The 14032-nt window shown below is 33.1% G+C and overlaps 1 protein-coding gene across 23 annotated transcripts in view; it reads left to right on the top strand.

Annotated features, from left to right (window-relative positions):
* LOC143258576 (POU domain, class 3, transcription factor 4-like) overlaps positions 1-14032 on the top strand; it is a 205914-nt gene that overhangs the window by 23492 nt on the left and 168390 nt on the right. For 10 of the 23 annotated variants that reach the window (XR_013032386.1, XR_013032380.1, XR_013032371.1 and 7 more), the window contains one exon: positions 3901-3986. The exons of 8 other annotated variants lie outside the window; for them this stretch is intronic. The gene's annotated coding sequence lies outside the window, so the exon portion shown is untranslated. Of the gene's footprint in view, positions 1-3900; positions 3987-10625; positions 11041-14032 lie in introns of all 23 variants that reach the window. 5 more of the 23 variants (XR_013032374.1, XR_013032376.1, XR_013032368.1 and 2 more) reach the window with 2 other exon arrangements.

Below are 14032 nucleotides of genomic sequence, written 5' to 3'. Positions count from 1 at the left end.
TTAAAATAATTACTAAAGATGCGTTGTTACAAAATATTTAATCAAAGTTTTCTTTAGGATTTTATTCCAAGTGTTTCTAATACACTCTCATAAAATTTGTATGGAAGTAACTTTTAATTTGTGAAGTTTTTGATCTATCAAATTCCAGATCTGCTCAATTAAATTGAGATCGAGGCTCTATGGGCACCATTGCATCATTTAATGACTCCAGCAACTTCTTTCTTAACTAAGTAATTTATGCCTAGGTTGCATTATGTTTTTCTTATAGCAAAGCCACATCAGGCTATCTGCTGAGTCCACCGAGAGGAATCGAACCCCTGATTTTAGCGTTGTAAGTCCGTAAACTTACCGCTGTACCAGTGGGGAACAATATGAATAGGTTGGATTAGTGTCTGGGGTCATTATTTTGGTAGTAGAATCCTTTATCAATAATACACAAACCAGTGAGTACACAACAATAAACCAGTATATGATGGTATACTTGCGCTGATCTATTATTCCATCTATTTTGCAAATATATCCTGTCGCCTCAGCAGAAAAACAATCCCAAGCCATTATGCTGCCTCCCCCATACTTCATAGTAGGTGCTATGCATTGAGGTAAGTATCTTTCATCTTTCTTCTGTAGGACCCATAACCGAATCTTTGAATCAAAAATTTAAAACGTGGACTGATCCGTCCATAAAATCCTTTTTTAGTCATCAACACTCTAGTTTTTGTACGTTTTAGTAAACTAAAAGGCCATTTGATAATATCTGGAGATCGAAATAAATATTTTTAAACCGCTACATAAACAAATATTCCATTCTTGTTGAGCCTTCTTGTACTGTAAATCTGGACACTCTTCTATCATTCGGTACATGGTTGTTTATCTCATGCTTGAAATCACTGGCAGTCTTTCTTCTATCTTGAGGTCTAGATAAACGAAGATACTTAACATTATTATCATAGAATTTAAGCTTCCTTTCGTATTTTCAAATTTACCTCTCTCGGTCTCAAATTCTCTAGGGTGTACTTGACAGTGTTTGAGGAGCATTTCTAATCTGCAGCAATTTATCTGAGAATCCAACCAGCATCACGTAAAGCTTTTATTCGAACTCTCTACTCTTTTGACAACTCTCTACGTTTCTTTGGGCCATGGCATAACAATAAAATTTAATATTCTGATATAAGGTGTTAAACATTCTTTTTATCAAGGTATATTTGTGGAGTGGTATTAAACTGATTTCTTCTAGCATATATGGGTACTATATACTACTTCTTGCTAGCTTCTTTCTATATAATTAAGACACTCTATGGGGTACCATGACAGTTACTTCATACCCTAAATTTTTTCAGTATGTTCTTTCAAGCAGAACCCTTATGATATGCCCTTGGTACTACCATATGGGAATTCTAGAGAATGATAGGTATTCTCTCCCGAGCTCATTCAGTTGTGAACAGGAATCAGTAAAACATTACCACGGTGTTGAAATTTACATTCTAATTAGCCTCATAGAGAAAAATCGAACTTTAAATAACACAAAACACAGTTTTTTTGGGGGATAAAGTTAAACTGGAAGGATATATTGTCCGCTACAGTTATCAAAGCACGTAATACATAAAAATGAATGTAACATTTTGCATGAAATACAACATAATTATTACCTTTTGTATCTTTATTCATTAATTCGCTATGTATTCACATAGAGTTAAGACACAGTGTTATGTTTATTAATAATTTAACAGAATGTTCGTAGCTTGACAAAAATGTTCTGGTAACTCTCTTACCAACATTTCAGTTGATATTTTACATAACAATTGCTAACTGTGCTAATGCTTACACACAAAACCTAGACATTTGTCTCAGGGAATTTTCAGCGGTTTACGTGGTTCATTTTAAAATACATTTTTAGATGTGTAGAATCATTTGACATAAAATTAATGATTAAGCTTAATTTCTTAGAGTGTATGACAATACTAGTTGACTTCTTAACACGAAATTATCCTTAAGAAGTAGTTTATATAGAGATAGAATAAGTTATGTTAAAATGATTTCGGAGCCTCACAACGTCGTTACGGTATATGTCACCATGACAGGTCGTGGTCTATTTGAAAATAAAGGAAAAGTTATCAGTTTGGAAACCAGAAACATCCATAACTGGGATAAGGCTTGCTACAATTTCCTTTACAGCGTTACAGCGACTCGTAACAGATGAGAATCCACAAACGTAAAGTTCAGTGGCAAAAGACGTCAACACGGATTTCTGTAGGATAAGACTATTGAAATTGGCGTTAGGAAACCGTCATCCTCCTACATGAAACATATTATGAAAACACGAACTGAGTACTGGTGTGCTTTGAAATGAAATCTGACGACAGAGTCTTTTTGTTCAGAAGCCTATGCAATAGGACTATTGAAAAATTCACAGTTGTAAAAATGAGAACGAGGAACGTGGCGACATACTGTAATGGCAACGCAGTGAAGTTCCAATATCGTTTTAATGTAACGTATTCAACCTTTGTAGTTTTATAAACATATACAACTTTGTTGTATGACGTATAAACTTCGGTTTCTCCTCCTGCTGACCTCTCAACTGAATTACAAAATATTCATTGTTTTACCACACAGTTAGTGCTACAGATTTCGTGATAGTTACACACTTTTATGTTATCCTAAATGAAATATATATAATAATCTTTGTGTAAAATATAATGGAAACCTTTAGAATGGAACCATTTATACGTTTATTCCTAGAACAGCATTAGACTTTCACTACTGCAGTGTTTTGATACGAAATGTTACTACTGCTATTGCATTTTGGAAATTATAAAACAAAATAAGTTGCCTAATATTAAATGATATTTCAGTCTGATGAAAAGCATTACGTTGTAAAAAATCATTCGGTTGAAAATGTCTGCTTAATAAAAAAATAAATTAAAATACGATGTAATAATTACATCCCTAATTGCAAGAAGTATATTGGGTTCTACATAGTAACTTCAAAGGGAAAGTAGTATCCTGAACAACATCTTCATTTAAATAGATAAACCTTAATAATAACAAAAATAAAAAAGAATGGCATTATATTATTCTTCCTAAACTGTACAATAATGCATAATATCAACAAAATGTATAAACATTTATCCCGATCAATTATTTCTATACATTACAACCACTTCATGATCAAGATGAACCACATTTGACTGCTGCACCGTCCTGGAGAAGGCAAATCAGTATTCATTTTTGGAGTCCGCCATACTTGTTTGTTGTTTAAGAAGTATGGTCTGAATTTGATCACAGATGTCGTCAGATGGTGAAAATAATGAAGGAGGATGGTTGAAATTATTATCACGCTCTTTGGCCAGATTTTAGATAATATAAGTGAAGTAAATTATTGTGTTGCTATCTTAGAAGAACCTCGTTTATTTGGGTACAAATCTAAAATTGTAGGGTTGACGTGATAAATAGAAACGTTTAGGCAAAATCTAGATGTTGTAATTCGCTAAAGTTCCCTTCCTATGTCACAATTCGATATTATTACAACACCTACTGCAGCCACCACTTTCTGAAAAACTCAATTAGGTTCGAGCGTTTGATATAGTTTTCTCATATTTTTACTTTATGTAAGTACAAAAAATGTAGAATACGACTATTGGGCTACTTCAAATATTTAAAGCAATTCATTATCCACTACTTGTACTAATTACCACTAAAACTACCTTTCCAGTTCTTTTACGAGATACGTGATTGTCGACTGTTATATAGAAGTTGTTGAAAGTTTTTTTCGTACCATATGTTTGGATACGGCCAACTTGTGACCACACTGGAAATAACGGTTTAACTGATATATAGTATGACGCCTTTTGCATCAGTGAACCCATACATTTTGGTTGACAGTCACATTTTTCCTTGTTACAGACGGATATTCTTTCAGCCTATGGTGTCGCTAAACATTATTGCCAGTTTGTTAAATAGCTTTTGAAACGGATCCTCTTTCTGAACAGGTAAGGACTATCATATCACTTTGAAACTCAGATCAATCATTATTTTTAGCCATTGTCTTCAGACTGATTATCATGTGATCATACCCTTGCATTTATATGGTTGATGCCTAAATCTAACGTTTTAAACGATTAGTCCATTTTATATAGATCAATAGAGTGTTTTACAAATGTGAGGATTCTTATTAGAATCCTTTCTAAGTCCCCGACTGAAATGTTTATTAAACCAGATGATAATTTACACGCTTAATTGTATTTTATGTTTTCAGAATATGTATTAAGTCATGTAGTGAAAATCGTGATTTTATACTCTATCCCTACGGAAACATAAGTCAAAGTAACAAACCTTTTCGTTTAATACCCTGAACAAGATTTTTATTATACTTTACTGAATTATGAAGTAAATCATAGCACTGCGTTGTTCCTAACATTCAGTTTTAAATCCAAATTTTTATGACGATCAGATGTTAGTCTGGAATTACAATGAATAGTATGGTGGAGTGTGTCTGTAAAAAATAAAACTTATCTGAAGTCAGTTAAAATTTCCTTGTATCATTGACAAATACGTGCCTGTTCTTCTAATGAATAATGTATTTTATGTGCTCAGACTTTTAAGCTCGTAATGATTATTGATAACAGCCTAACAGTATATTGTAGGATTACTCGGGCTGTAACTTTTACGACCGCATGTTGTCCATCACAAATGGCTGTTGTATGATGAATGTCCGAGGGCATTCTTTCGTCATGGAAAAGTCAGCTGCCACAGTACCATACGCCTCTGCTTCTTATTTGTTCTGCGTTTTCCCATGTTAGGCATGCCACGCAAGCAACTGACCTGACAATTAATATCTGACTGTCACGCAATCGATTTTTTATTTGCATAGAACTTGTCAAATCGTTCACCATCTGATGAGAAAACCAACCCTGTTGGTCATAAAAAACAGAAACCAGTCATCCACTTCTGCTTAACCAGTATCATAACCGAATGTTTATTTAAGACAAATAGTAAATAATTTTAGTAAGTTAAGGCACAAATTATAACTTGACGACTTTTTCGATTATTTCATTGAGGACCCTTGGAATCGTATAGTGGGGCGTTACTGTGTGAGGTCAATTCCACTAGTTGGTTAGATTAGCCCGAAAGATAGTGATGGATGGCATTCACTACTGAATAACTTCCTTCCCACTAAACTGTCACTTCTAAATTACCTTCGAGTACCTTTGTGTGAAATTTACTAAACAAACGCCTTCAAAAAGCTATTCATGGTAGGCTGCTAAGAAGGCCTGTATGTAGGGTATGGATGTTCGCTTTTTCATTATTGTTTATTATTGACAATGGTTTATGTATAAGATCTCTAGAACAATGTACGATGTACATTTCACAAAAGGTTTAAATATAAAATGAACAAATTAATTAGAAATATACAATACATAACAGCAATTCACAAAACTTACATCTTTACAACTACACTGAATTATAATAATTTAGATGATAGAAGTTGATGTTTTGTAATTAAGATATAGTAACTTCAGACTGGATATTCCCGTAGCTGACTATTATACAGTTTCCTGTTGCTTAAAAAACGTGAAATTATTGCGAAAATATTTACTAAGAGTTGGCTAGTTAATATGCCACTATAAACATGTTCCGGCATGGCCAGGTTTTTAGGGGCACTGGAGTTGTAATCTGAAGGTCATGGGTTCGAATTCCGGTCACATCAAACATACTCGCCCTTTCAGCCGTGAGGGCGTTATAATTTCACGGTCAATCCCATTATTCGTTAGTAAAGAGTAACCCAAGAGTTGGCGGTGAGTCTTGTTTGTTTTGTTTCTTTTTGAATTTCGCACAAAGTTACTCGAGGGCTATCTGTGCTAGCCGTCCCTAATTTAGCAGTGTAAGACTAGAGGGAAGGCAGCGAGTCATCACCACCCACCGCCAACTCTTGGGCTACTCTTTTACCAAACGAATAGTGAGATTGACCGTCACATTATAACGCCCCCACGGCTGAAAGGGCGAGCATGTTTGGCGCGAAGGGGATGCGAACCCGCGACCCTCAGATTACGAGTCGCACGCCTCAACACGCTTGGCCATGCCGGGCCTATATAACAAAAGTTACCATATCAGAAAAGTGTAAAAAAAATATTACAACAGTCTATGAAATTTTCTGTATAAACTTTGAGTGACTTCATCATAATTTATTTAGGAGACAGTGAAATCTCGTAGAAGTTTTCAATCTCTTAACAGACTGCTACTAGAAATATCAAATATCCCTCGGTAGATCAGTGATTCGTTTAGGGGTTTTACAATGCTAAAATCTGGGGTTAAATTTCTTGCAATGGAAAGAGAATGGGGATGCGAACCCGCGACCCTCAGATTAGGAGTCGCACGCCTTAACACGCTTGGCCATGCCCGGCCTACGGTGAGTCTTACATTGCTAAATTATGGACTGCCAGCGCAGATAGCCCTCGTGTAGCTTTGCGCGAAAATTCAAAATAAACAATCTATAAACATATTCTAGAATATTAGAAAGGATGAAACCATTTCCAAAATTTTTTATCTAGATAAACGAATATGAAGGTAAAAATTTGATATTGAAATGCACAGGGTGATTTATGCGCTATTTTTTTCAGATTTTGAAATTCACTACATAAGCCTTTTATCATGTAAAACTTGAATCATAACAACTATGAAGGTATGACAGTAACACACATAAATGATGTTTTAGCGCACGGTATTCTTCATATTTTGACTATTTAGCTTATTAAGACTGCATATATTCTAAGATAAATAAGACGAATTGAGAAAATGATTTATATTTACATCTAATATTCCTTGGACGATGTGTAATATTAACATACACATGTTTATAATATAGAAATAAAATTGCAGCATATTAATAGCAACTTTGTACATGATATGGTTAATTATACAAACAGTACATGGTCATGGCTTTCACTACAAGACTGCATGATAGTCTTGTTTATTAAATTAACACAAGAACAGTTTGAAAGCTCATTTTAATCTAAATCTCTAGTTTTATAGGTGTTAAATATGAATTAAAAGCTCGCCAGTGGCACAGCGATATTTTTGCGGACTTACAATACTAGAAATTGGGTTTTAATACTTGTGGTGGATAGAACATAGATAGCCCATTTTTTTAGCTTTGTGATTTGATTGATTTTGAGTTTTGCGCAAAACTACACGACTGCTATCTGCGCTAGCCATTCTCAATTTAGCAGTGTAAGACTAGAGGGAAGGAGCTAGTCATTACCACCCACTGCAAACTCTTGGGTTACTCTTTTACTAACGAATAGTGGGACTGACCATCACATGATAGCACCCTCACGACTGAAAGAACTTTGCGCGAAATAAAAAAAACCACAAACAAACCACCTGGCCATGCCAGACCTTTTTAGCTTTGTGCTTAAATGAAAACAAACAAATAACAAATTAAAAACTTTGTTTTAGTTGTTAAGCACAGCTGAAAATGTACTTTCCAAATCCAACTCTTGAAGTTTCTCAGCATATTTTTCTGCATCATTTTTATTATAACTAATTTTATATTTATAATTTTTATATTTGTTAAGTATTAAAGGTTTTTTTACTACAAGTTTGTCATACACTATGAGTCAATAGTATACATATGCCAATTACTTTTACTGGTAATTTGTGAATTATGATAGGTTATAACCTGCATCAGATTGTGTAGAAGCTCAAGCTTAGACTTTCATTCTTTGCGAGATTATAATAGATTACCAAACACGTTTCTTTTACTTAATACTTGTATTTCAGGTAACTTTATGTACAAAAAGACAATGATTTCAGAAAACAATACGTAGAAGCTTATACCTTTTAAATAAGTAAAACGAACTTGGCAGGAAACAAAGAACTACATTAGCATTACAAATACGTATAAAATATTGCAGTCTGAGAGATCTTCTCTAAATCCCTTTTTAATTGTACCAAGTCAAACAAGTCGAGAAACAACAATTCTACATGATATAAGATACAAATGATCGCCACATTTTCTATTTTTCTACGGAGCCACCTTTGCATTTTCTGGTGGAAAACAATCTTTCACCGTGAATTGTTTGACAGTAATAATAGATAATAATAAACATTAAAAATTCACAATCAGCATTACTCACTGTAACCACTTGCAAGCTCACGAAAAAAACATTTGTCACTGACATGTGAATTACACCACGAATACCCGCAGCCTTTTACTGTGAAGGTGGTCAAGGGCAGATATTAGGCGAACAATTACCTGAACTGGTGTGAATGAGAGGAGATTTACCTTAAGTAAATGCAAAGGTAATCTCAGATGTTATTAAAGTACAAACAGAGGAAAAGAGAAATATCTTTGAACGATAGAACCTAAATAATACATTAGATGAACTTCCCTTACAGAGAAGCGTATGTATTAGGTTTCATTCGTGTTAGCGTCAAATTAATCTTGAAAATGACAAAACCTTTATTCTTTGATGTCCGTTTTTTTCCCATCTGGGTTGCTAAACCATCAAACAATATGTCAACCGTACACATTAATCAAGAGTTATTTCAACTAGGTTTTCTTACATAATAAAATGTTTATTTTCTTTATAACACTAAAATTTAGTAAGCATGAAAACAATAGAAATGGTATATCTGGTATCTGTTTTACTGGTTTTATCGAACAATGAGGAACAATATTAATGTATCAGCTAAAAAAATATTTGTTCGTGAGAAAAATGCGTAAATCGTCCTTGTGCTGTTAAATAATAATAAAAATAGCTTAAATACGCAGAGAAGATTCATTCTTCTTTCAACATCAAAAAGTAACAATGAAAGGCCACCTTATGGCTTAACTATGGAAAACAAGATGTTCATTCATAACGCCAGACAACGCTGCATGCTGAACCTCACAGTCTTCAAGTAATGCAGTTAAAGACTTGAATAATGTGAAAGATTTCGAGTTGTATTCAAGAGTAAACTTTTATACACATAATACTATATATAATATATAGTATATATAGCCTGCACACAAACGATTATAACGAGTATTTTCTTAGCTCTCACTTAAAAGTTTCTTTGATGAAATTTATTCTGATTTCTTCTAGACGCAAACAAATTTATTTGATACATTTTTTTAGACAGACTTAGCAAAATACCTTTTCATGTTAAGGTGACAGGTATGTGCATTATTTAAGTACGATTTGCGGAAAATTATGTTTTGCTTAAACAAATGAACACTTCGATCAACCACAGAATGACAGTTCCTAGTTAGATACAACATTCTATTCTTTTGACTTTTTACCATCAGCATGTGTGCATTATGCCTCCACATTTTTGATTATATCACTTTTTAATACTTATATAGGTACATATCGTTTCAATGCCATATGATATTTAATAGAATATTATCACTCATTTAATTTTCTCACAACAAGTTTACTATGAATTATTGGAAGTAATTTTGTTTTCAGTTCATATGCATTTTAATTATAATTTTCTTTGCATTTACTCCGAGAGTAATACGAACACTTCTTGATTAGCTACCTAAAAGTAACAGCTAAATTATAGGTCTAATGTTTTTCAAAGATAATTTACAAAAACTCAAATGATTCTTCCGTAGTTTTATAAATTATTTTCAAAGGCGACTCACTGTTTACAAATATTTTACTCTTAATAATACTTCGTTTGCAGAAAAAAGTTTAATTTATTGTGTTCTCACCAGATGATCTTACTGAATTCATTCTGTCATTGACTCGGCATGGCCAGGTGGTTGAGGCACTCGACTCGTAATCTGAGGATCACGGGTTCGAATCCTCGTCACAACAAACATGCTCGCCCTTACAGCCATGGGGACATTATAATGTGACGGTCAGTATCATTGACCGTTAATATCACTATTAGTTGGTTAAAGAGTAGCCCAAGAGTTAGCGGTGGGTGGTGATGATGACTAGCTGCATTCCCTCTAGCCTTACACTGCTAAATTAGGGACGTCTAGCGCAGATAGCATTCGTGTAGCTTTGAGTGAAATTTTAAACGAACCAAACCAAATCATTCTATCAAATGCGAAGAATATTAATGGGTTAGGTCGAGCGCGACTTAGTGTATAGCGTGCCTGATTATGGAGCTGTTTACTTTAGAGTCATGAGTACGTATTAAGAGTAGTTGTCATTATCACTTTTCTTTCAGACAAGAGTAGCCAAAGAGTTGTCAATTGTTCTGTCGAGTAGATGCCTTTCTTCTAATCTATCAGTTCAAAGTAATAAAAGACTAGCACAGAGAAACCTTGAGTTACTTTTCAGAAATATCGGCAGGAAGAAAAGCTATTGGGGTAGTCTGGGTTCTGCGAAGACTTTAATTATGTCGAAAAGATTTGCAGGGTTTTATAGACTGAGAACCTCTTATATAGTTAATCATTATTCTGTGTTAATGAAACGTTTACTTATTTCTTAGTGGGTTAACTTTAAACTGAGATAATATTCTTATTATTTTACTGTATTTCTTTTATTTTCTCTCTCATTAAACTTTATAGTCAAAACTTGCTCCGTTTCTAACACTTGGGAACAAAATGTCATGGTGTCTTGGCTATTGTCGATTCGATATAATAACCAACACACCTGCAAATACCAATTATCCTCCTATCTCAACAGGCAAACCGTTGTCGCATCGCTGTTCTGAACACTTGAGGAATTATAAATAATGGGACTGAAAGGACCCAGAGAACACCAAGAAGAATAGAAGAATTTCATATAGAAAAATCAAATAATTTCGTATGAAGACCTAGAGAACACCTAGAAGAATCAAGTAACTTTATACGTAAGATCCAGAGGACAAGTAGAAGAATCAAATATTTTCATATCAAAGACCCAGAACACATCTAGAAGAATCAAATATTTTCATATCAAAGACCCAGAACACATCTATAAAATCAAATAACTCCTTAACACAGAGTAATCTCGAATACGACTACTTTTTGGAAAACTGAGGAAAAAGAACAAATACTGGAGATGTCTTGCGAGAGTAAATTATGTATATTTCCGTTGTATTTCATTTAATCCAGAAAATGTAGGTTTAACTATCATTATTATTACCTTACGTTGTAAATTTACATAAAACATATTCATAATTAAGCATTCTTATTATAGATACACTCATGAACCAAGTTGATAGGCAGTGCAATGAGCATTTAATTTCAATAAATTAATTTTGTTTTCTGTGCTGTTGCTAAAACAAATATTAATAAATTAAAATTATAATTAATAAATCAAACGATTTCTGTCGTGCCTTGTTGGCCTAAAATTTTACTCTAACAAATACTAACTTGCAGTCGTTAAAACGAATATTTTAGCTGAAATAATGCACTTTATTTATATTGTAATTTTAAACACATTTTATTAACAATGTCATGAATGTAGGTTTCATGATGCATACTGCATTTTATCAGGTGCATACGTTCTCAGGTAAATCATTGCAATATGTAGAACTAATACCCGATCTATATCTTTGTATAAACTTATATTTCAAACAAATAAGTAAATAATTGCCAGCAAATGTGCACAATTTTAAAGATTAAACCCTAATCAACCCGAAATGTACAACCATAATTTTTTTTTTTAAATCCTCTTATGGAATTTTTCCGCTAGTTATATAAATTCGGTGTGTATAGCAATTTTAATGTGATTTTGGATGTGGCATTGATATAATCAAAACACATCTTACGAACGTTGACTTCCACGTGGTCAAATTGGTCTACACACACCATGTTTCAGAACGTTCATCGGTTTCATGGACTTAGTCGTCTGGACAACAAAAATAACTTTTGAAACATATTGTAGTTTGGAATATTACAAATAACATATTTTTAGATGTTTATACAGTTTAAGCAACATTTTAAACTGAAAATGTTACTAGATGTTTAGAACACATTTCAAGTGCTTATGTTTAGTTTACAGTTTTAATGACAAGTTCATGGATATTTGGGTTTTGCAGATAGTTAAGTGTAGCTAAAACTGCAAAAAGAGTACGTTCCACTAATATTTAAACATAGTAAATACTTAGGTGTAACTAGAAGTTAATATAAGTTCTGCAAATAATGTTGCAGTTAAAAGGAAACTTTTTTTGATACTTATGTAGTCATAACAACTATTTTGTTTACGCTCTAATACGAACAAGTATTTTTAGTAATAATTCAAACCTATATAAAAATGAATTGCTGGATGACAGCTTAAATACAAATTCTGATTCTTTGAAGAATTCTAAACCAATAGGTTTGAAAGGCTCAGAGTAAATGAGTTGTATATCATGACCTTTCTTTATGTGTTACTGTAATAGGTGCATGTTTTCGGGCATATGACCATTGCAGTTAGCGGTTCTTTCTTAAGACCTTTACTTGCATAACATGAATATAACATGACGTACACCGTCAGAGTTATAGCCTAGTTTATTGGCGAACTACGATTCTCGACCCTTAATTAACGTCAATTAAACATAACAAATTTGGAAACTAAATGACGTTTCGCAGTGGGTGACGTATTTCAACATGAGCTGTCAAAATTCATGAATCCTGTAAACGTCAGTAGTAATACGTCAAGCCCGTCGGAGACACATTCACTCATATATAGTGGGACCACCCTGCCAAGAGTAGCCACCCTGACTCTTGAGATGTGCATTGAAAATGTAATGTATATATATATCAAACTTCACTCATTAACTGTTTGTAACCAATTTCACAACCTATACTGTTGGCTTCGTGTCTAAAAATAATCTATTTCTAAATGTGATGAAAACTAAAAACGATGCGAATCATCGTTTCTATATGGGGCAAAAATCAAATAATGAATAAATAAATAAAATAAACTGTAATTGTTTCATGCGAATTTTTTCACTTCGTATGATCTTAAATTTCCTCATGTTTGGTTTTAAGCTCAGTGTGACTTTCGTGAAATTGCACTTTACCAGTGTCACAGTGGTATGTCTGCGGACTTACAACGCTAGAAACCGGGTTTTGATACATCATGGTAGGCAGACCACAGATAGCCCATTGCGTATCTTTGTGCTTAAATTCAAACAAGCACAGGAGACTTAACTTATTAGGTTTTGTTTTTCATGCATTTGTTGACATACATCTGTAAGTTTCAATAGAAAAATGGAAAGATGAAACGCGAACTCAGTATTTAGTAAATATATAATACAGTGTAAAGTATAGTAAGTAGTTTCTCAGGTTTTCTTTGGACTAAATTAGGTGTACTGTTGAGTGCAATCAGTAAAGCGTCTTCATTAAAATTTATATTTTTGTTTACTTACTTTAATTGAAGTTTCACTGCAGAGGTAGTTCAGTGACTTGGAGACTGATGATACTAAATGCCTGGGTACGATGCTTGCGATGAGTACAGTATAAAAAGCTCATTGTACAGTTTTGTGCTTAAATAAAACAAAACCAAATTGAAGTTTTAATACCCAACATGTTTGGTCCTAGAAGCTAGTCATTATATATAACTAAATAAATATCTTAATAGAACACAGTATTTCTATTGGTAACACTTAACATGTTGGATAAAAACATAAATTTTTTTATTGTTTACAATATAATTCAAATTTTTCAGAGTTCAATATATATCAGCAAATAATACTATATTTTAATTAATATTCAGAAATATTTGAACCTTTTTGATTCAATTTCTCTGTAGTTTTTAGTGTTGTTTTACATTCGTAATACTTTATTGTATAGCCTTAAAAAGGAAAAACACAGTATTTTCTCATGCTAAAATTCAATGAGATACTTCATACAGTCAGTCACAGTGATTTTTATTGTGAACGTATCTTTTCTTTAAAAATACTGTAATAATAAGATAGCTTTTCTCCTTTCTTGAAGCTTTCCAACAACGTGCTAGTATTTCCTAACTCATTGTCATAGAAAATACATTAATTAAGCATGACCATCAGAATGAATTGTTTAGATACACAAGATAGATATTGTTGGGTTGTGAGTTAATTTTCCATATATCAAATGCAAATTTAAGTAATTAACATTTGGCATATAGAAGGCTTGGTCATGAGT

This window comes from Tachypleus tridentatus, chromosome 8 (assembly GCF_004210375.1).
Source record: "Tachypleus tridentatus isolate NWPU-2018 chromosome 8, ASM421037v1, whole genome shotgun sequence".
NCBI classification, from domain to species: domain Eukaryota; kingdom Metazoa; phylum Arthropoda; class Merostomata; order Xiphosura; family Limulidae; genus Tachypleus; species Tachypleus tridentatus.
The sequence above is the reverse complement of the archived record's forward strand: the minus strand, read 5'-3'. Positions and strand labels throughout refer to the sequence as shown.